The sequence below is a fragment of the Triturus cristatus genome, chromosome 3_2 (assembly GCF_964204655.1).
Source record: "Triturus cristatus chromosome 3_2, aTriCri1.1, whole genome shotgun sequence".
Taxonomy (NCBI): Eukaryota; Metazoa; Chordata; class Amphibia; order Caudata; family Salamandridae; genus Triturus; species Triturus cristatus.
Window position 1 is genome coordinate 1,088,527,344 of NC_140584.1, and position 23,005 is coordinate 1,088,550,348.

General features: G+C 44.9%; 1 protein-coding gene across 3 annotated transcripts in view; it reads left to right on the plus strand.

The window, feature by feature from the left end:
* The first annotated feature begins 3,756 nt into the window (after positions 1-3,756).
* The window catches only part of LOC146859178 (GPI-N-acetylgalactosamine transferase PGAP4-like), a 42,651-nt gene continuing 23,402 nt past the window's right edge, over positions 3,757-23,005 (plus strand). The window contains exon 1 of one of the 3 annotated variants that reach the window (XM_085649851.1): positions 3,757-3,899. The gene's annotated coding sequence lies outside the window, so the exon portion shown is untranslated. Of the gene's footprint in view, positions 4,006-4,099; positions 4,220-23,005 lie in introns of those variants that run through there. The other 2 variants (XM_085649854.1, XM_085649853.1) reach the window with 2 other exon arrangements.

The following is a 23,005-nucleotide window of genomic DNA, read 5'->3' on the forward strand; positions in this document are numbered from 1 at the left end:
CTCCTACCTCGCAGTCAAGACCTGGAACAACCTCCCAAAACACCTCAGAACCTCCTCCTCCATTATATACTTCTGAAGGAACCTCAAGACATGGCTCTTCCAGACGAAACACGCATGATCGCCTCCTCCCCCCGCAGGCCTGCCCTACTCAGAACCTGGATACCCTCACGGGTGATTAGCCGCACTATCCAGATTCACATAACATAACCCACTTACCTATCTACATAAAAAAAGAATTCAGTGATATGCATTTTTTTTTAGAAGATGTGCATTGTAGCAGGCATATTAACCCTCTATGCTACTTTATGAGCTAAAGCGCGACTAGACAAAACACAGATATCTCCAGCAAGTGCATTAACCACCAGGGTTATCTTGCCATTATTCTTATTTCCTGAAATTTGCCAGGCACACAAAGATCTTTGAGGCAGATGCCTTAACCCATAATATATTTTACAATGCAGCCTCTTTATGACCAATTAATTAAGCAGAACAGATCTACTGGTACGTTTGTCCTTGTTACTAATCTCTGCAGCATATTTTTACAAAATAAATGTATATGTTGACTGTCGGACTCTGATTTTCATGACTTCGCCCTTCGTGACTCCACCCTCTGCCTCACCTTGACCCCAATATATAGGTTCCAAGAGAAATTGTTTTCCAATTCCAGGACAGGTTACAGGAGGTGGGGAGCCGTCCCCTTTTGCCCCGTCACTGCTGCTGCTCATATTTATAAACACTGTACCTGTATTTTACCTTGCCTCAGGTGAAAACCCTCAGTTAACTTTCAAAGTCTTATTTGAAAGAAGGAACTTCACGCCATTAACCCTTCTATTTCCTAACGAACTACAATTGCTTATTTGCCAGCATTCTAGAACAGGAAAGTGGTAGATTCTGAAAAAAATCAGGGGAATTTATTTTTGAAGCAGAGGCACTGCCAGGTGGGAGACAGCTAACATGAAGCCATTCAGCCTTTGCTTTTTAGGTCTTGCGTGGCGTTGCAGCGAGATTTATTGTTAACGAGGATGTTGGTGATTTGTGCGTTTGCGCTGTGATTTTTAGAGCCGATTGTGGGGAGCTGGTGCTGAAGATACACCCCGAGCAGATGGAGATCTGCAGTGACGCGCGTGTTTATTTTTGCATCGCGCTTTCACTTTAAGTAAATGCAAATATAAACAAGCAGCTTTCGTTGGCGTAATGGCGACAGCTTGTTACTTTTTCAAATGAATGTCTGTTCTGTTAGTCCATTTCGTGTGTTTGTAGCGAACGAAAACGACAAGCCCCACAATGCATTGTTTTGCTAAATGAAAGTACTGCGCTGGACACACGGAACTAGCTGGCATTCTGTCTCTTTGCGGATGGCTAGTAACAATGCAGCCGGACCTGGGAGCATCTCTCAATAATCGCTGTCCGTGGTCCTAACCAGCAGCGCACCGTGGGAACATTCACACACGGGATGCTTGGGAGCCGCTGCACGTGCTTCCTGTATGGCGCCTCTGCCCCATCCCCTTTCTGTACGAGCACCGGTTGCATTTGTTGCAGCTTCCCTGGAATGCACAAAGTAAGTTCCATGAACCATGCTGTGCCCTTCCTGCTACGGTGCCTGAGGAAGACAGGGCTCTTCCCTGGCACAGGGGGGTCTCCCCTTAGAAGGAATTCCCAGCAGTCCGTAACTAGCAGCACAATGGTCCCTTGGTGCCCTCTCGCCCCCTGCAGAATGCAAAGAGGGCCCTGAGTGTCCCATGTCCAACAAATATTCAGTGAGCTTGGGTTGAATGGGGCCCCTCAGAAGGGTTTGGGGGCCCTGCAGGGTTGGTGCTCCCTGCGCATATGTTTCCTCCCACCCTCCACGTGCCCATTTCCAAATCTACATCTTTTTCATAAATGTTACACGCATATGTGAAGCATGCAACAGGTTCAGTCTTGTGCACTCATAGCTGTCAAGTGACCCCTTGTCACGATGCCCTGCAGCCGGTCCTACCTTTTTAACGAACATCAGTGTGTGTGTTGACATGAAGGTCTTTCATGTAATGTGGATGCTGGTGGCCCATAAAACACAGGACGGACCATGGTGCCCCTCTCCGTGCTCTAAGAGGGGTGCCAATAGTGAGCAGTATAACGCTTTCTTAAATTTGTCTGAGTTTTCTGTAATGCGCTGCTGACCAACCAAGGGTGGCCTCGAAGCACTATAGCGAATGGACTCCATGACTTAGCAGATAGTTCAGAAGCCAGACACAGGGGAGTGGTGCCTGTTCCGTCGTCGGAAATGAAAGCAGCGCTACGGCACCCCTAATCCAGGGCCACTGGGTCTATGCTGCAGGGTTGACTAAATTATGCGGCAAATTGTGAGAATTTCTTTTTGCCTTTGCCATTTCTGTACCGGGAGGATAGCGATGGAACTATGTAGGTTGTTTGTATCGCACAACATACAGCAGAGCCATAAGTATAGTAGGTGGGTTTCCAAATTTTGTCAATGATACTGGCCCGCTACAGTCTCATAATAATGTTACTATTATAATGTTGTCTCTTGATTTCTCCACATCCCTAGGTATACTTGTTTTTTCCCAATTTTCTGCCCCACCCCTTAATTCAGTGTCAGTGACTACTCGAACCTTCCTTACAGTTTGTACTTATCAGGACCCCTCATATCAGGCATACGTGCTTTTCCTGCAACATTCAGCGCGCCATGCGCGCTTTCACTTTCCAAGCTGCCCGGAACAATGGCAGCCCCTTCTTTAAAATGAAATAGGTCTCGCATATACAAGAGTTTCAGCTATTGGCATTGTAAATAATAATGCCTTTTATTTATGTGTTAATTTACAAAAAGCGATACATAAAACGGCATTGCCATTTACAATGCATATAGTTAAACTCTCGCAATTGCGAGACCTATTGCATTGCAAATGCTTGTTTATTTTGAAGCTGGAGAAAAAAAAACAGATTAAAGAAACCATGCATGAACCGCTCGTTCGGCTATTTAACAAACTATATGAAGCACATTTTGTTTACTCCTTAAAAAAGTATATTAATACCTGGTTTCACACATTTTTTTGTTAAAACAGTGTGCTTTCAGCCTCTTCTGAGCTCAATAACACACAGAAGTGTAGAAGACATATATTTGATTTATAAAAAGTAAAAGAAAACTAAAAATGTTGTATTCACATTTTTGCCGCATTATATTCACTTGCTATTTTCCTAAAGGCTTGTGCCGTGGGCAAGGCACCTCCGAGAGTTACATTGGACTATGCTACCTTAAGGGGACTCGATCAAGTGACCAGTTTACACGAACATCTCCCCAGCAAGCACGCTAGCCCACACTGTGGGAAAAACGTTCGTAAGGCCTGGATTTTAGCCAAGAAACCCCTAGAGCCTGGCCTTATACAAGTCTCAGAATGCAGCACCCTATACTGTTGGCTAAAAAGCTAGGGGTGATGGAAGGTGTCACACAAAACAAGGGGGAGCTTGTAGCAGCAACAGCCGCCTAAGGCACTGAGCTATTTTATTAGCAGGCTGCTGGCTGGATAGCTTTGTGACCTTCTTTCGCCGTGGCAGGGATGTGCGGGCAACACGCAGGTCACAGGATTTATTCTCGCTGTGACTAATTTAGAATTCCCTCCATCCTTCTTGGGTTAAGATAATGCATTCAGTGCTTTATATAATGGCGGTTTAAGTGCAGCACAAACACCTTATATAAACCCCCAAGTTGCGCGTTTGTGGATACAGTGTTGTCCTGAGTATAAACCAGTGCGTACGCACGCTTGGGGCGTGTGTGTAAAATGGGTAGCGCCCACACGGTCCCGTTAGACTCGAACGCTGTTTCCCAAACCACCTTACCAAGATGGAGGATGCACTTGGAGGGGATGTGCTCCGTGCCGTCGTTTCCTGTGGGCGTTGTTCTCGCTGTAAGCGGATTTTTTATTTATTTTATTGTAGTTAATGGCCGTAGACACTGCGCCGTGAAGCTACCTCAGAGCGCTGAAAACAGACGAGCAGCGCAGAGGAGAAGGGGTGAGTAGGGGCTTATGAACTTAAGTATGCAGGGCAGCAGGGGTGGGTATGAGCTGAGGGTGACAGAGCGGAGGGTGCACGGGCAAAAGCTGGAGGGGCGTCCAGGGATTTAGGAACAGGAACAGATGTGAGTTGTATGACTGGGGACAGTTAACAGACCGGAGGGGGCAGCTACAGGATTGCAGAAGAAATGGCTTGGTCAGAAAGACGCGAGGTGAGGCGTTTGAAAGATCTATATGAAAGAAGGCGGGGCGGGTTAGTTAGTTTTTTTTCTTGTAGTTTTACATAGCGCGATCTCGACCCTAAGATATCGAAGCGCTTTACATGATCACCTGTTATATTTCAAAATGTCACTTTTTTTTAAGACACGTGTGGATTGTGATTTGCCTAGAATCACAGGATGTTGAGCGGACGCCAGGACTCGAGCATGTTTTCCCAGTTCCATATTCCGTAGCTTGGCGGTAAGGCCACGGCCGCTCCTTTCACCGAAGTGCATCAGATTGATTGGGACCTATTTATTACAATTGAGAATTTTTAGACTTGAAATGACTAGCATTCATGTCCCCACCCTGTTGGCGATGCTATTAATAAACTTTAGAGGCAAAGCATTATATGTGCCTCATATGTGGCTTAGATTCTTGTTATAGATGGAACGACATTATAGGTCAATAAATCCCACATGAAAGGTTTGTGTACAGTGCGCTTCCTGAACTCACCTATTGTAAGGTACTGTCATATTAATTAATAAGGAGGCCCGGTACGGTAAAATTAAGTATTTGCCTAGGATCACACAATGTAGTCAAGCGGGGCCGCCGACACTGATTCCAGTTTCACAGTGTGCAATTCAGCGGCTGGATGGGCATCTCTGAAAACAAAGGTCCATGCTTTGTCCCCAAAAGTTATATTGGAGCTGTCTCTACTAAAAGTAACTCCATTTCAGTGCAAGTTAGTGGGGAAATTAAACTCATTTTATTTTTCTCTAGACATACCTCTTTGGGGCTCCCCAAATGGTGGTCTGTATGGAACAGCCATGCTGTCACCTATAGGTGGCAAGGTAAGCCCCCCCCCCCTCCCGCGTAATACCTCCTGGTCAACCACTATCTAAACCTGTGGAGCGGGGGGCTTGGGTTGTAAAGTGGCTTACAGTCTCACTGCACAAACATGCTTGTCGCCATGCTAATATAGAATGGCCTTGATAGCCACCCGCCTCGCCACACTTGGACGCAGAATAAATCCCCATCCGTTGAGTGTGTTGTGCTTGAATCCTTTGTCCGTCTTTTCTGTTCATGTTGTCGTAACTCCCTCCCTTCTGTCCTATTTTATTTTCACCTTTCAAATTTTGGTCGTTACTGATAACAAACTGCTAACCTTGACAGTCAAGTTGCGTCATCCGTGCTCAGTTGGTGGTGCATTGTATTGTAATCGCATTTATTTAGCGCTTACTAGCCGTGACTATGCGTCTAAGCGCTTTTTCGGCGCATAGCACAGTACTGCGGAACCCATAAAGGATTAGTGTTGAATTTGTATATGGAAATGTGAAAGTAATTTGAGTGGTGGATATGTTAGTCCGAGTGTAGGCAAGAACTAACATCTGTGCATGAAAATGGCAGAGTAGTGCTTCTGCAAGGCTTTAGAGGGGCGCTGCAGGGGGGGCATCCCTACGTCCTTGAGTGATGGGGAAGTGTGTTTAGTCTACTAAGGGTGAGCCTAATCTGTATGACTGGGCCTGAAGGGGACTGCTCGTTTGTGTGTCTTCAGAGGGGGTGACATATTTGATGTTCACATGTTCTAAAGGAAGCCACTGAGAGAGAATTTAGTATCGGAGAACTGCTGCGCTGGGCAGACCTACAGGGGATTCTTCCCCCAAATGGGGTGAGGGGAGGTTTTTAGGTCTCGCCTGAGCCAGCGCATGCACTGCTCTGCGAGATATTTAGTAGTGGGCTTTGAAAAGTCGTTCCACATGCTTTTTGCTGGCATGGAGCGTGCGGTTACGCGCACAAATGCATGAGCGGAGGCGCCATCGCGCGCGCACCACTCGCGTCCTTTTTTTTTCTTTTTTCTTTTAGCGCGTGTGCACATAACTCCTTCTTCTCCCTCTCCCCCACCACATATCACGTCTCGCACCCAATGCTTGTTGTTACAGAAGATGTGGTCTTTTTATGTATTCTTTTATTGCATTTATTTTGTATAATCCTCACAGACTTCAGAGCCTCTATCTCTTAGGGTTATGGCTACCGCAAGCCGCCTCTCCTTGGTGAATACTTGTCACATGGTTTATTTTTTGTAATTGTGGTTTAGTTGTTGTTGTTGCCTGGTTAGCTAGGAAGCGCACATCTGGCTGAGCCCTTTAGAGTGAAGTTTGCACCATCAGCCACAGGTTCTGGTGTCTCGGATGTGGACCCGAAACCCCTCCTTTGCATCAGTCAGTGTCAGAACCCAAAACTCGCCCATCACAGGCCGCACATTTCTGTGCATGGGTGGGTGTGAATCCGGTACGGCCTCCTTTCAATCACTGGTTTCTTTACATCAAGGTGCCAGAACCCGCACCCTTTCTCCGTTTAATGCCCATACATTCCTGGTTCACTTCTGACCCCTGCTCATTTTCTCCCTTTCAAGGCTAGACGTTCCTTTGCACCAATTGACGTAAACCCGTCCTGCCCACCCATTTTAATCAATTACAGATTCCTTTGCGTGGGGTATAAACCAGCACCTCCCCCCCCCCAAATTCCCCGCCTGATAGGCCGAAGGTCCTTTGCATCGGTGGATTTTGATCTGATACCAGCTCCTTTCTTACCAACCACAGGCTCCTTTGCAACCCGATCCCACCCCACACACAATCTTTCTCCCTTTACTGGCCATACATTCCTTTGCATCGGGGGACCTGCACTCGAAACCCTCCCCTCGTCTTATCTTACACAGGGTACCCCTGCCCTGCTCCTAACAGCAGAAGACCCTGTAATTCGGGCAGCTGTTTTTGCAGCTGGGCACAGGTTTGTACCTTCCTGTTTTGTACCTTCCTGTGTGTGTACTTGTGCATAAAGCATGTTAACGTTGGCGCCGTTCTTCTGGTCCGACTCTTCCTCAGTGCCGGCTTGTGTTTTTTACTTGGTTGTAATTCTTGGGAGGGGAGAGTGGAGTGCCCGTGAGCGCGTCTGCACACTGAGCCTGTGTGCGCGGGAAGTTGAGGCCTTATTCGTCATCTTTTCTGCGAATGAGTTGGACCTGTGTTAGGGCGTGTTTTCACTTCTTCCAGCAGCGCAAGGAGACTTGAGTAGGTGGAGGAAAAACCTGGTGGCACAAACCCCCATCTTGTTTGTGACCGTGCACAAAAAGTCGCATTTGTGAAGAGCCTTTTATTCCGCCTGATATTTCTATTTATTACTTTATATCCACTGATGTGCAGCCTCACCATATTCATTGCATTTTCCGGAGCTATATAGGTCAGTGAAGCTCTGAGTTCGTTTATAGGCACATGTTATGGGGACTGTCGCACTTATCACGCGCAATGCGACAACCTGGTCTAAATGTCTGCATTGAACAATCGGAGCTCCGTAGGTCTTGTAGCATGCTTCATCATCCGTAATAATACCCTGTCCAGGTAAGTAACTATTGCCAGGATGGATTCGGCGTCACTGTTGGGGAAGTTCTTAATAAGTGTTTACTGGATAAGCGGAGGGATCCACGGTGACATTTCCTTCGTGTTAAACCTAATGTCATTTCTTTACTAAGCGGCCACCTTAGGTAAGATTAACATTTAGAAGTAGGGGCCGTCTTTCATTTCAATGACTCGTCGCAAAACACAGTGACTGTTGCAGACACTGACGCACTTTCAAAATGTTTTTAGTAGTTACTGGTACTTTAAAGAAGAAAAAAAAAGGAGGAATAAAACGCCTAGATTACATTGTTTATGTAGATGACTGGTTTTTTTTTCTCTGTTTTGTTGGTGTCATTATTATTATTTTTTTTATCACAAATGTTATTGCATTTTGTTAAGATAGTGAAATTGCATGCAACACCGACTGGCTTGGAAGTAACAGAATTGAAACAGACAAGGTTACATATATCTACAGTCAAGTAAAAAAACAATATAAAGTATCGCATGAAATTGAAAACGAAACAAAAACAATCATAACTAACCCAGCTTTCCCTCAGGCCATGTCACTTAAGTTAGGAAATCCGAATCTGCATCAACAGTCTACAGAGGGTATAGTGATGCTATAACTATGCAAGGGGAAACCAAAATCAACATCATGTCTGTGCAAACAGGAAACGGAGAGGGAAGCCAGCTAGGCCAGCAACACTATGGCATCACTAAGAGTACCTCAAACATTTGCGTCATTAATAGCACCAGTAGTGTGGTGAACACGGACTAATACAGCCATACATTTACTGAATTTGCCTTTCTACAACTATTTAAGCATATATGACTGACTGACTGACCCTCACTCTCTCACTCACTGACTGACTCTCACTCACTGACTCTCACTCACTGACTGACTCTCACTCACTGACTGACTCTCACTCACTGACTGACTCTCACTCACTGACTGACTCTCACTCACTGACTGACTCTCACTCACTCACTGACTCTCACTCACTCACTGACTCTCACTCACTCACTGACTCTCACTCACTCACTGACTCTCACTCTCACTCACTGACTCTCACTCACTGACTCACTCACTCTCTCACTGACACTCACTGACTTACTGACTCTCACTCTCTCACTCACTCACTCACTGACTCTCACTCACTCTCACTGACTGACTGACTCTCACTCACTCACTGACTGACTGACTCTCACTCACTCACTCACTGACTGACTCTCACTCACTCACTCACTGACTCTCACTCACTCACTCACTGACTGACTCTCACTGACTGACTGACTGACACTCACTCACTGACTGACTGACTGACTGACTGACACTCACTCACTGACTGACTCACTCACTCACTGACTCTCTCTATTACTCTGGCACTATTTTGTTATTTCAACCCACATTAATGCTGTCTGGTAAAGTTTCACTTCATTAGTAGCGCTCAATACACGAGTGCAGCAATTGATCAAAGCTTGGCACATGCCCGTCACTTTTTTTGTAGTTTAGTTTTGATACCTTTCAATTAGAAATGAAATGTGCTTTGCTGAGTACTGCAAATGATAAGGCAGGTGGTAAGTGTAGTTAATCCATTATTATTTAGAAAACACTGCGGTAATATACTCTCAACATTGCAGTGGCATTTGGTTTTACCCAGGTCCACCGGAGTTATCTGGCAGGAGAGGACCAAATTATGCGGCAGAATTGACACAACTATACAGCAATATAAGGGAAATTTTGCAGCATATTTGTAAAAGTAGAACTAGCTTATGTTGTCAGTTCCACCCATGTTAGTATTGTTATATCAATGGTTCCACCCTAATAGTGACTCTTTAACATTCGAATACTGCAATAAGCAACTAAAAGGTGACCAGTCAACTTTGGGAAGGGCCTTCCACTATGCAACAGCCTTCGTTTCAGTATATTTTAGTAAATTTTAATCTGTTTGGCCGAGAAGCATTAAAAAAAATATATATAATATAGTCTGCAAGTTATGCTGTGGATAGATTGTGGAAAATGCGTCAAATTCCCTAGTAATTATGCAAAAAACCGCTGCAGAATCGCATAAACCCAGTGGCCCTAGTTGTACTCCGCCTGCTCTACTCGCTTTGCTTGTTATAATGTCACTGCGCACATCTTAGTGTGCACCATGTATTTATTACATACCCGCGTGTTATTTTGATATCGCCGCACACAGTGTGCAGTAACGACATGATGTCCTAATCCCGTCAAAAACAAGTCGGAATCTGGAGAAATCGTCTTTTTGAAGCGAAGAAAAGTGAAATCTTTGAAGATAATCTAAAAGGCTGTGAAACAACTGTTGCAGTTTTGGGCATAAGTAATTGGACTGCCTTACTCCGCAATCGCTGCGTTATATTTTTCGACGTTCCTGTGCAAATCGTCTTCCAGTGCAGCGTCTAGATTGGCCCTGCTGACTCCTCCCCGAAGTAAACCATGTTTGGTAAATTACCTCAGGGGGACTAGTAGCGAAGGGATGTCATCAGCTTTACATAATTAATTCATATAGGTTTGCGTTCACAAAGATCCATTTCAGGTAGAAGTTGTGATCATCCTGTGATATTTTTGTGTAGTTAATTTCAGGGGAAAGTGGGAGTTTTGTCAGAATCTTGATGGGAGATGTCAAGTCGCTCGAGGTCACGGCAGTTTGATCCATTTTCTTCTCGTACCACATGCCAATAGATGGGTTCACCGTGTGTTTCACACCGTCCAAAGCATCACTGGGTAGGCGCAGAGCTATGTGCGATGAACTATGTAGTATTTGATAAAAAACGTGTCTAATACTTTGTCAGAAGTGATGGGAATTCCTAGAATAGTGAACCCTTATGTTTCTCCCCGTCCCACTGTTCTCCCCGCCCTCTTGCTTCTCTCACACCTTTCTGTCTCTACCCCTTCCCTTGTCTCACCCTTACCCTTCTGTTCCTCATATCTTTGTTTCTCCCCCCTGCACTTCTGTTTCTCTCATCCTGCTTCTTTCACCTGACCTTTTGTCTCCTCACATCTTATCTCTGCCCATCTCGCTTCTCTCTGCCCTTCCAGCTCCCTCCCTTGAGCCCTACACTCTCTCATCCCACTTGCATTTTCTCTCCCTTTGCCCTCACTTCTGTTTCTGAACTGCTTTTTTCATCTACTCTTATTTTACTTTTTCATTATTTTTTTCCTTTCTGACCTCTCTGTCTCTTTTCTGCACTTTTATTCTTTTCCTCTTTGCCTTCTAAAGTTTGTCCACATTGTCACCTTATGCCCATGCTTTTTTTTCTAGGTAATAGCTATTATGCTTTTGTTCTCTGCCCCATTTTAATGCTTTACTATGTAGTTTTAGATGTTTGTTCAAGACCAAAATCTCATGACAAGGCGTTGCTTTGGCCTGCAGGTCTCATCCAAAGGCCTTGTTCGCTTGATCTTTGCAGCATGCGTGTGACATCATCACCCCCTCCACTTACATGTATGGCAAGCCCAGCTGTGAGCCTGGGCTTGCCTGGCCCCAAAATCATCACCGACTTCTTTGGGCCGGAGCAGACTTTCCTAGAAACATGTATGTCGGCTTGAAAAAACATGCAGTACCTCATGTTTTAGGTCTCGCCGAGACAATGTCTTATAAGCATTTTTGTTGATATGTATACATATATAATATTATGCATTAACTTTTTTAATTGTAGTTTTTCAACATGCTGCACAGCACCTACGCTGCTCTACAACATAGCGTAAAGACAATGGCAAAACCAATAGCTCTGGCTAAACATTTATTAGTGTCCCAAAAGCGGCACCTATTGGCTATGCCAATGCTTGTGGGCTTTTTTAAATTTAATTCAATTTTTTATTTGAGTTTCGTATAGCGCAAACGTGACCCGAAGGAATCGATCAATCAATCATTATCCAAGCGCTTCACAGCATTTGCACATCTGCAACTGCATGAGCTAGATTTGTAAATATGGATACTTAGTGACAGTATGAAAACAAAATATACGATAGATATCCGGGTTTACAGGTGATACAATTTTGAAGAAGATATAACTAGTGTATATGGCTCTTTATAGAGTTGGCACATCATCCAGTGCAGCGTGTTCCATGTGGAGTAAAAAAAAATAGAAAATGCATAATAGTATGTGTGACGATATTTGAGGTAGCTACGGGATGTGTGTGAAATATATATATATATATATATATATATATATATATATATATATATATACACTCTTATGCAGTACATATATAAATAGTGACTTACAGATTGGCACAGCAGCAAATGTACAGATTACATGTGGAGTACATAAAATACATAATAACAGCATTTAATGACATTTTCAACAATCAGTAGCCTAGGTGGACAAAGTAGATATTGAGGTAGCTAAGGAATGGTGATGTGACGGTGAGGGGGATAGAGGCACAGTTTTCACTGAAGTAGCGCTGCTCAGATCTATTTAGAGGTTGTGGAGAGTTAGCAAACCTACCAGTCAGATGGTTTAAGGGTGTGGGTTTAAGAATTGGCTGAAGAGAAGTTTCACTTTCTTCTTGAAGTGAGGGAGTGATTGATTATCACGTAAATCTTGAGGCACCGAGTTCCAAATTTTAGGAGCGTTACTAGAGAAGGAGCGGGTGCGAGATTACTTTCTTAAATTTTGGTTGAATCAAGAGAAGACTGTCCAAGTTTCAAAGAGGTCTCCTTTGGCATTTTTGATTTATTTGGGAGGATGGATGTTGTTTCCGTGTAAACCGCTTTGTGGGTTATGCACACAGTTTTGATTTAGCTCTTGCCTCGATTATTAGCCGTTTGAGTTTCTTGAGGGTGCGGGCAATGTGATGGAAGAGGTGTGGTGCCGCGGCCAGGGCGACTGACTCCGGAATCTGGGGATCATAGTTCGATACCTGGTGCCTGCGGCAGATTAGCCCAGCACCATGTGACTCTGGGCAATAGCTTGCTTAATCTTCCCGACAGCCCCCAGCGCCTAGAGACCCTTACGGGTGATTGTTCGCGCGTTACAAATGTGGATTATTATTATGATTATCGAAGTGTCTCTCCCTGACAGCAGCCTAGCCGCTGTGTGGAGTGTGGCTTTCAAAGGGGCGATGTATGTTTTTGTGGCTCCCGCCATCGTTGCATTGCCGTAGTCTAGTTTGGGGAGGACTTGTGATTGCACTACAGACTTTAGGTCTTCAATAGGGATGAAGGGTTTGACTTTTTTAAGGTATTTCAGCATGTAGAAGACTGTTTTAGCAGAAGCATTAATAGTCTTTCATGTTCAATTGACTGTCCAATGTGATTTCCTACTGATTTGATGTAGTTGGTTATGGAATAAATTGCAGTTTAGTGCAGTGAGGTTATCAATCCAGGTATCTATGGGAAAAGATGTATCTTTGGATTGGATGAGAGAGTACAGTTTTATTGGGGTTCAGATTAAGATGATTGTTGGTCAACCAGGATTGAACAATGGAGAGAGTGCTACTTAAGAGCTGAATGTGTTTGGTTAACAATATTTTCATGGAGAGTTGAGTGTCGTCTGCATAGAGATGATAGGCAATTTTGACTTGTTTCACGATCATAGCAAGGGGTTCTATATAAAGGATGAACGGAGCAGGTAACAGGATTGAACCTTGTGGGATTCCTTAACTGACAGGTGTTGCTTTTGAGGTCAAGTTGTTTAATTTGATTAGTTGAGATCTTTGGTTCAGGAAAGACGCGAACCACTGAAGGACCACTCCTTCGATGCCTGCACGCTGCTACAGGGTGTTTAGGAGGATGTTGTGGTTGACCGTATCAAAGGAAGCTGAGATGTCTACGAGGACTAGGAGGCAGACTTGGCCATCATCTAGAAATCCGTGCAGGGCGTCTGATGTTTTGTATTGCCGTCTCTTTAGTACAGCTTTTCCTAAACCCAGATTGGAAGGTGGCATGCAAGTTGAATTTTTTAATGTGGATGTTGAGTTGTGCAAACACATATTTTTCTATGGTTTTGGCAAGGAGAGAGAGATTAGTAATGAGTCAGTTGTAAAGGTCGTATTGGTCACCGTCGGGTTTTTTGATAAGGGGGTGATTTGTCCAAGTTTGAGGGGGGTCGGCATAGAGCTGTTCAATAGGAAGGAGTTCATGATTTTGGTCCATATTCGGGAAAGAGGATGTGTCTACGGTTTTTGACCAGCGCTGCTGGGAGTGGGTCAGAGATGTGCAATGTCTGCTTCATGCTGGCGTACAGACCTGTTATTGCTTACTGCAGCCCTGCCAAGTACCACTTTTCAGGGGTTAGACTAACGCATTTCAGGGCTGGGGCCCGCATCACCGCCCTGAAATGCATCAGTCGTGCATTATAGCACCCCTGGGACCACTCAGTACGAGTAGCTTAATGTCTGCCTGGCCTATATTTCACCAAATAACTACAATCCCTTATGGGCTGCCTTTTTGCAATGCCGACAGCTTGTTTTGTTTAAGAAACTGCCAGGACACATAGTCATCGGCACGCCTACCCTCATTGTGCACTTCTAGCACGTTTAGAGGATTGTCTTTAAAAGAAATCCGGACGGAGCGCAAGACACTTGGCCTCAGCTCATCAGGGCAATCACCTGGTTTTCAAGCGCAGCTGCAATTTAACCACGACGGCTCTTCCTGGTTCCCTGTTGCCGTCTCGCATGGCATTTCCGAGGTTCCGGGCCATGCACCCTTTTACACAGCATGGCATTTCCGAAGTCCCGGGCCACGCACCCTTTTACACAGCATGGCATTTCCGAGGTCCCAGGCCACGCACCTTTTTACACAGCATGGCATTTCCGAGGTCCTGGGCCACGCACCCTTTTACACAGCATGGCATTTCCGAAGTCCCGGGCCACGCACCCTTTTACACAGCATGGCATTTCCGAAGTCCCGGGCCATGCACCCTTTTACACAGCATGGCATTTCCGAGGTCCCGGGCCACGCACCCTTTTACACAGCATGGCATTTCCGAGGTCCCGGGCCACGCACCCTTTTACACAGCATGGCATTTCCGAAGTCCCGGGCCACGCACCCTTTTACACAGCATGGCATTTCCGAAGTCCCGGGCCACGCACCCTTTTACACAGCATGGCATTTCCGAGGTTCCGGGCCATGCACCCTTTTACACAGCATGGCATTTCCGAAGTCCCGGGCCACGCACCCTTTTACACAGCATGGCATTTCCGAGGTCCCGGGCCACGCACCCCTTTACACAGCATGGCATTTCCGAGGTCCCGGGCCACGCACCCTTTTACACAGCATGGCATTTCCGAGGTCCCGGGCCACGCACCCTTTTACACAGCAACACAGCCTGCGTCCGTCCGTAGTTTCTGGTGGTCAGGCAGCTAAAGAAAACCGAGAAAGGGCCAAGCAAATCGGGTATAAACTCGACCCAAAGATATTGGTGCGCTTTACATTAGCACCAGTTATGTTACACAAGAACATATTAATTGCTTGTAAGCACGGGGAGATTAAGTGATGTGCCGGGATCACAGGATGTTTAGCCCATGCTCGAACCTGGTTCGCTTCCCTAGCTCCAAAACCGGCAGCGCTGGCTGTTTCGCCACATACTCAATCTGGTGTCTCACTCCTGCTCTCTCATTCTCTTCACCGCGGACTGCCCTCTTGTCCATCCCAGCTGCCTCGTATACAGTCGAGTCCGGCTGCTCCTCACCACTGACTCCGGCTTCCCCAGTCCCTTTCCGCCTATGGCAGCCTCTTCCTTCCCTCTCCAGCTGTGAGCAGGCTGATGCGCTTTCCAAATCCTGGGAGGGAGGAGGGATCCCTCTGCAGGGAGCAGCCATGAAAGTGAACAAGGATGTCCTGCTGGAACCGGAAGGGGTGTCCGAATACGGGGAGATCGGAGTAGACGTCACCTACACTGCTGACTTCTGCGATCCACTTTCACCGAGGAAGGGCTTTAGTAGGACTTGGAAAGCCTGTGTGTTCAGTGCTTTAAATGGGCAGGTATTAGTCGGTACTGAGTACCGGCACTTTTTTATATTGAGCTGGGCAGTACCGGCACTTCTCACGAGAGATGTAATATTTTAATTGGAGAGTACCGGCACTTCTCGGAAACATGCAGGCCCTCTGGTACAGAGTACCTGCCCTTCTATTTTTCCATTTTCCACTGGCAGAGATTATGAGTCTCTGTGTAAACATGTATTCTTTAGGGTAGTAGCCCTAAAGAATACACGCATAGGGTCTGCGTGTAAACATGTCAACCCCTTAAGGCACTAGCAGACAGTGGTGTGGGTGCAACCATTTCTGTCCTGTGTGCAAGAGCACAGGGTAATAGTCAGAATGTGCACATTCCCATCCAGTAGCTCACAAGCACTGAGCACTGGTCTGTGTGTGCACTTGTTCATTCCTTTGGACAGGAGCACAGGGCAGTGGTCAGTACAACCCCTTCTTCATCTCTTATGACTTGAGAGCAGAAAACGTGTCAGCGTTTATAGATTTTTATCCCTTACAGACACTACTCTTCGACATCAAAAATCGACCTAGCTTCTATATTAGCAGGTATTTTATCAGAATTTCATTGTAATGTTTAATTTAATTATATTGTTGCCTTTGTACACTGTTTTATTTTGCTCATTTTTGCTTTATTTAGTCTTTGTACTGTATCAAACGATGCATACCATTTTATAATGTATAAGGATTTAACTATACTGTCCGATTTACTTCTCTTTCACATTTGCACTTTATTTGATTCTGGATTTCTAATGTAGAGCATGGTATGAAGATTGCTATAGCACTTTTTGTACTTTACTACCTATATATATATTTGTATCCTGCATGTGCTGCTGTATTGGCCTATGTACAGTTTTGTCTGCCTTTATGTGGACCTCTTAGGAGTTCTATAGTTCTATATCATAATTTTAAAAAACTGAAACTGTAAAAAAAAAAAAAAAATTGACCTAGCTCTTGCCCCGTCCACTAGGCCATGAAGTACTTCCATGGCAAAGCAGAAGAAAGCTTTGGTTCTTTTGTGTGAAAATCCTCGTGCACGCTGACTGGTGTGACAAAATCATGCATTGAAACGCCGCACAAAACCATATTACAGCGTGGATTTACAGTGCACAAAGGCACTGATTATTTTATCATTTAGAAAAGAAAGCAGCAAAGTATAATGAAGTGTCAACTTAGTGCCTGAGTGGGTTGAATGGATGATCTGTACATGCGACTCTCAACCAGGAACGATGCAAAGGGGTCACTGTTGCAGGGGTTACATAATTTTGCCACTGGAGTGCTCGACATTTACATCCACTAATAATAAGATTCTTCATTTGTCTTGTGATACCGTGCCACTGAGTGGTAGCACTCTAAGGCTGTGCCTCAACTCACCCTAGAGTGGCACAAGTCCCAGTCTCAACGTAGAAAACACATGCTGCACAGTGCAGCAACAATTTAAACGGATGAAGTACCAAGGCTGACTGTGTACCCCAAACACAAGCTTTTAGTTGTTGGTGGTGTGCATGTGTCGTATGCTGAGCCTGCGCACTGGAGGGGTCTGCACACAGAGCACTGGAACCCATTCCAGTACCGGGGCCCAGCGTCATTTCAGCTTTCTTTTGACTCCTCACGTCTCCTTTTGCTCGGCTCCCTAACGATCCAAGTGGTAAATTTGCCTGTGACCAATCAGCGGCCTCATTACAAAAGTCAGGCATATGTGGCGTCACCTAATTTATGGACGATCCATCTGTGATTGTTGTGCAGTCTTGTTTTACAAAGTAAACATTATAACCCCCTAACCAGGAGCCAACCTTTTAATTGCATATTCTAAAATCTTTTCCATTTCAAAGATAAACCAGCATCTGCAATGCAATAGGTCTCGCATTTACGCGAGTTTGAGCTATTGGCATTGTAAATGACAAAGCCTTTTATTTATGTTTTAAAAACCAAAACATAAATAAAAGGCATTGTCAGTTACAATAATAATAATAGCTGAAACTCTCGTAAATGCGAGACCTATTGCATTGCAGATGCTTGTTCATCTCGGCTCCATTGCAGCATGTGTGAAAGAGGGGTAGGGTAATGAAAACATGATTTTGCACCGTTTTTGTGTGACGTGGAGCAGCGCGCAGCATCTGCCTCCTCCTCCCCTCACCCCCACCCCCAAATGCTTGGTATTTGAAGCCTGCCTGCTTTGTGACAGTTATGGGATAAGCAAACTATAACTATGCACTGCCATGATTAGGACGTATGCTACTAACCTCTTAATCGTAGCATAACTAGAGTTTTATTTTCTCCTATCCATCACTGGTTCCATGTCCAACATGTGCACCAGAGCACACCAAAACACTGTTACTTTTATCCTCAATCAGTAGTACTGCAGAGACCAACACCAAATTTTGAAGTTCCGTTGACAAATTTCCAATCAATAATCCGCATTGGTTGATGTATCAGGCCACTCTATTTTATTCCATTCATAGAAAAAAGAAGACGGCTGCCTGCTGCGGATAAAAGTCACAGTGTCTTGGTGTGCTTTGTTGCATATGTTGCACATTTTGTTCTAGACTGCGTAGCAGGTCCAGTGGACTTACACCTAAGGTGGGTGGGTATTTCAGCACCATGGGAGCACCCTTGGAAACTGATGAGTTTGAAACAGATTGTTCAAACATGAATTACTGATTTATAGATGTGCAGATCTGTCGGCATATCCACGGTCTGTACGTTTATCACTGGTTCCATGGTCGTGACGACATTGCAGCCTGCAGCCCGCATGGGGTGCAGATCAGTTACACGTTGCTCAATAGGTCTCGGATTTGCCAGAGTTTCCGCTGTTGGCATTGCGACTAACAGCGCCTTTAACTTTTCTGTTTTTAAAAAGCCAACACATACATAAAAGGCATTGTCATTTACAATGCCAATAGATGAACCCTCATAAATGCGAGACCTACTGCATTTCAAATGCTTGTATATTTTTATACTCTGAACAAGTATTCACTAAGGTGAATTTCACCGCACAACTCCTACGTGTCGTGACCGCTGTTGTACTTCACCGTCACTCTCTGCTGGGCAGTGAATTGGCAGTGCCAGGTTTTCCCCTGCTATTTGGATGGAAACAGCAGCAGGGTTGAAAAGTGACTTTCTGGTCAGGGTGTGAAAAATGTTTTCCGCTATGTAGGTTGATGGAAAATAGAAAATCAACCTGGCAGTGTTGTAATAAAATGTATGAACTGTCATTCAAAGGCCTGGAAAAGAGCAGCCAAGGCGGGGGGCATCGGGCAGTGAGACAATCTCACTCAACACTCAGTTTGCTGTTTTATGAGGCACACCAACCAGCCAGGAAAGGAATACAAAAATAGCATTGAAGCTGAGAACAGAAAGGGAATCAGAAAGGGAATGAAAAAGAATAAATACAACCAGAATTCCAGAACCACTCCTTTGCAGGCCCTTGTCTGGTTTTCAGTACGAATACATATAAGAGGGGGGGGTGCGTGTGTGTGCGTGTGTGTGTGTGTGTGTGTGTGTGTGTTTTTGTTTTTGTTTGTGAGAACTCCTGGGCGAACATGCTGGGAAAGGGATTTCGATTGCCCACTTTTAATAAGTGACATGGGTGTCTTTCAAATGTTTGAAAGCTATTCCTAAACCTTTACATTGTTCTTTCTGTTTTGCTTCTTATTATATGGATGTAACTTCTTTGTTCTTCTTGCAAAAAAGGGTCTCTCGAAGTGTTGCACATAAGGCTTTAAAATGTCACTCTTAAGGACCCTATACAAATGGAAATGTCACACAAACAAAATGAAAGCCTGTCAACTGTGTTACTGCTGACCTCGGTAGGATATCCAATCCAGTGAACATCTGTCTGATATCTACTAATTGGGTACCATTTGACTGGCTAATAGTAACACCTGTTACAGAAGTGGGAATGAAACACTAAATGCGGTTTTTCTACTAAACAAGCACTGTGAAACCCAAGCATTGGTGTAAAGCGCTTCACTGCCCCTGGTTGTGGAAGCGTTTACGCCAGCGTGCATAGGCCAAGAATGTTCACCTGCACCTGCACCTCATTCTTCCCCATGGAAGGACTTGGAGGGCGAGGCCAGTAATTATGCAGCATATATCTATGCTTCGGTGACACCTGATAGCAACAAGCAACAGTGGCCAGGTAATAACAAGGATATACAATAACAGTAATAACAAGTTATTATTGTTATTATAGGTAATAACAACCATAGAGATTCCCTGACAGTACAGACAACAGTGGTCTTAGGAAAAGATTGTCCAAATGGGTCCAGGAGAGCTGCATCCGTGCCAGATTTCTAAGGATAAAACTCTGATTATGTAAATGTTTCTTTTCTTTTGTGACTTTCATTGTGTGCAAAACTTTTTTGCGTGGGTATCCTGAAAATCTGGTATGGCCATGAATCTACGTGGAACACCCATGCATTACGCAATAATTGCTGCTAGTACGGTTTGTTAATGGCTCTATGTAGTGTATCCATTAATGGCCCCAAGCACTTAATGTTACATGAGTGGTCCCACACAGTATATATCGTTAATGGCCCCTGCACCCAGCAGTGCTGGCTGGCTCTCTCCGCTGGCACCAAGCTGCAGCACTGCTGTACAGTATAAGCTGCTATCTCTGCGTGCCGGGGTTGCCCGGGGTGAAAATGGGTGTAGCCAGCTGCTTAGTAGACTCTCAATCCAGAGCAAAGGTTGAGGCCGCGTGACGTCTGATGACCTGAGCACTATTGTTAGTATGAAGATCAACTCCTACTCCATTCAAGCACTGATGGCGTTCGCCGTCTTATAGGACACGCCCTGCGCGAGTGGCTGGTATCTGTCTTCCTGGCCAGCATAACTTTCTCGTCTTAAAAACAATCCAGTGACTATCACACGTAAGAGCAAGTACAAACCTGGGCGACATAGAGATGAGCGCACAAACGCACCACCAAAACTGGCCAAAACCCAGAACTGTTCCAAGCCAGCCGAGTATGGCTGACTGTCCTTGTCCTGATGACCACCTAGGGCCGAGGAACATGGCCTCCGTAACACAGGTAATGAGCATCCCACCAGGTGAGGTTAGTTTGTACAGGTTTATGGAATAATAAAAGTAACATGATATATTCAACCCAGTGCAGCTTTATTCACTCCAGTCAAGTCAGAGAAAGCTTTATTTGATTGCTATATCAGACCATCATAAAAGCACATAAAACCATAACCATATCAAACAATTCATAAGTTGAAAAGTATCCTTCAAATATAAACCTAATCTACAGTACATTACAAGGTTAAAACCGTATTAAATTGACAACCTCGTCCGATTTGAATCGATTAAGTAAGCATACGTTTCCTTTGACTCAGAACTTCCTCCATAAAGATTACTATCCTAAAAACACTGTGCTCGTTATCTAAATATTGTAGTACAAGAAGAGCAGGTCGACCTTGACAGAGCCCAAACAATTTTAAAACTGGTACTAAATACATTCTCCTTGCATGAATATAAAATCTACAAAAGAAAACCATATGAATCGTAGATTGGCTGGAGTTATTATCACAAGGGCAGAGATGAAGATTTTGAGACCAGTCCTTCATTAAAGGTAAGGTGACTAGTCTATGAAATACCCCCAACCTAAATCTAGTTAATAAAAACCTATCGTAAACTCCTGGTACAAAAGTTAAATAGGGTTGAAAGTTAAAAGTAGTTAAAATCACCTGGTTACACAGGACAGTGGGTTTCAACATCTCAGATGACAGTCTAATAGTGTCCAACAGCAAAAGGCCCTCTTTTCTTAGTTCTTTCCTTGTTATTGTCCAAATAGTTCTAGGATTATTAAAACAGTCTATACGGCCAAGATCTTTTAAAAAATTGCGGACGTATCTTATCCATGGGATCTTTAGGGCCCCTTCCAGTTTCAAGGTATCTAATAAAATGTCTGTTTAATTTTGCCTCTTCTTTGGTCCAGAGCCTGTGCCATAAAAGCACAGGCTCTAGCTTTATTAACCCCTTCAGTGCCCGCCCCTTTCCCCGCCCAGTGCCGGCCGTTGCATTAGCGGGCGGGGTCTATGACGAGCTGGACTCGTCATGGGCACAGCGCCACCGCGGCCCATGACGAGTCCAGCTCGTCATGGGCACTGAAGGGGTTAAGTCAGAGATGAAGAGAAGTCCCAACTCTGCATGGCATATACACGATGAAGTACTATTAGGAACAGATAAAATGTATCTTAAGAAGGAATTTTCTATGTGTTGAATAGGCAGCAGATCGGTGAACCCCCAAAACCCTCCACCATACACTACTGATGAAACACACTTTGCCTTGTAAATTTTAATACGCTCCTCAGGTGGTCTTTTTCCCAATTTCCTAGCAAAGTTAGTGAAGACAGATGTTGTTCTTAGGAGTACCAATTTTTTCGCTGCAACTGCTTGTGCCCAAGTGTTGTTATAAGCAAAGAGGATTTCCAAATATGAGAATCTTTTGGTTACCCCAATCTTCTGTCCTGTCACAAACATCTCTTTAGATTTCTTAACACCGTAGCTGCAACGCATAATAAAGGTCTTAGAGGAGTTTACTCTTAAACCAAGGTCTTTCATAAAATGAGAGAAACTATCGAGCACCCTCTGAAGACCTACTTGCGTGCGGGACATCAGCACTGCATCGTCTGCGTATAGGAGGGCTGGTATTGAACGTCCGGCCACTTGAGGGAAGTCTTGATTATCTTTGAGAAGAGCATCCCCCAAACCATTAATATAGAGATTGAAAATGAACGGAGCCAGGACACAGCCTTGCCTGACTCTGCTCCTAATCGGAAATGCAGCCGAACACTCACCCTTCAATCCACAGCGCACACGTGCCTTGGCATCACTATAAAAAAGCTTGAGAAAATCAATAATCTGAACATCAACTCCCATAACTTTTAAAATTGACCAGAGTTTACTGTGGACCACACAGTCGAAAGCGGTTGTGTGGTCCACAAGTGCTAAAAACAGGTTCCCTTTTTTTTGCCCTTGTATATTTCCCCACCAAGATAGACAGACAGATTTAAGCCCCGTTCCACCGTCCCCAGACCCGCGCGAAAACCGTATTGCAGGTCACATATGGAGTTCTTCTCTGCCCAGTCCTGGAGGCGTTCTAAAATTATTCTGCCTATTACTTTTGTTACTGCATCCAGTAAGGAGATGGGTCTATAACAGCCCAGGTCCTGTCTGTCCCCCTTTTTAGGTCTCGCCTGAGCCAGCACATGTGCTGCTCTGGCGAGACATTTAGTTAGTGGGCTTTAAAAAGCCTACCACAGCTTTTTGTGTGGCATACTGCATGCGGTTACACGCATAGGCACGAGCAGAGGCGCCATCTGGCTTTCTGCACGCTCTCCCAAGCGCGCGCACCTCGCTCCACCTCGTGTCTTGCTCGCCCGCCCCCTCCCCCACCACAGAGAGAACCCACCACGGAGCGTGTCTCGCGGCCGCGCATCT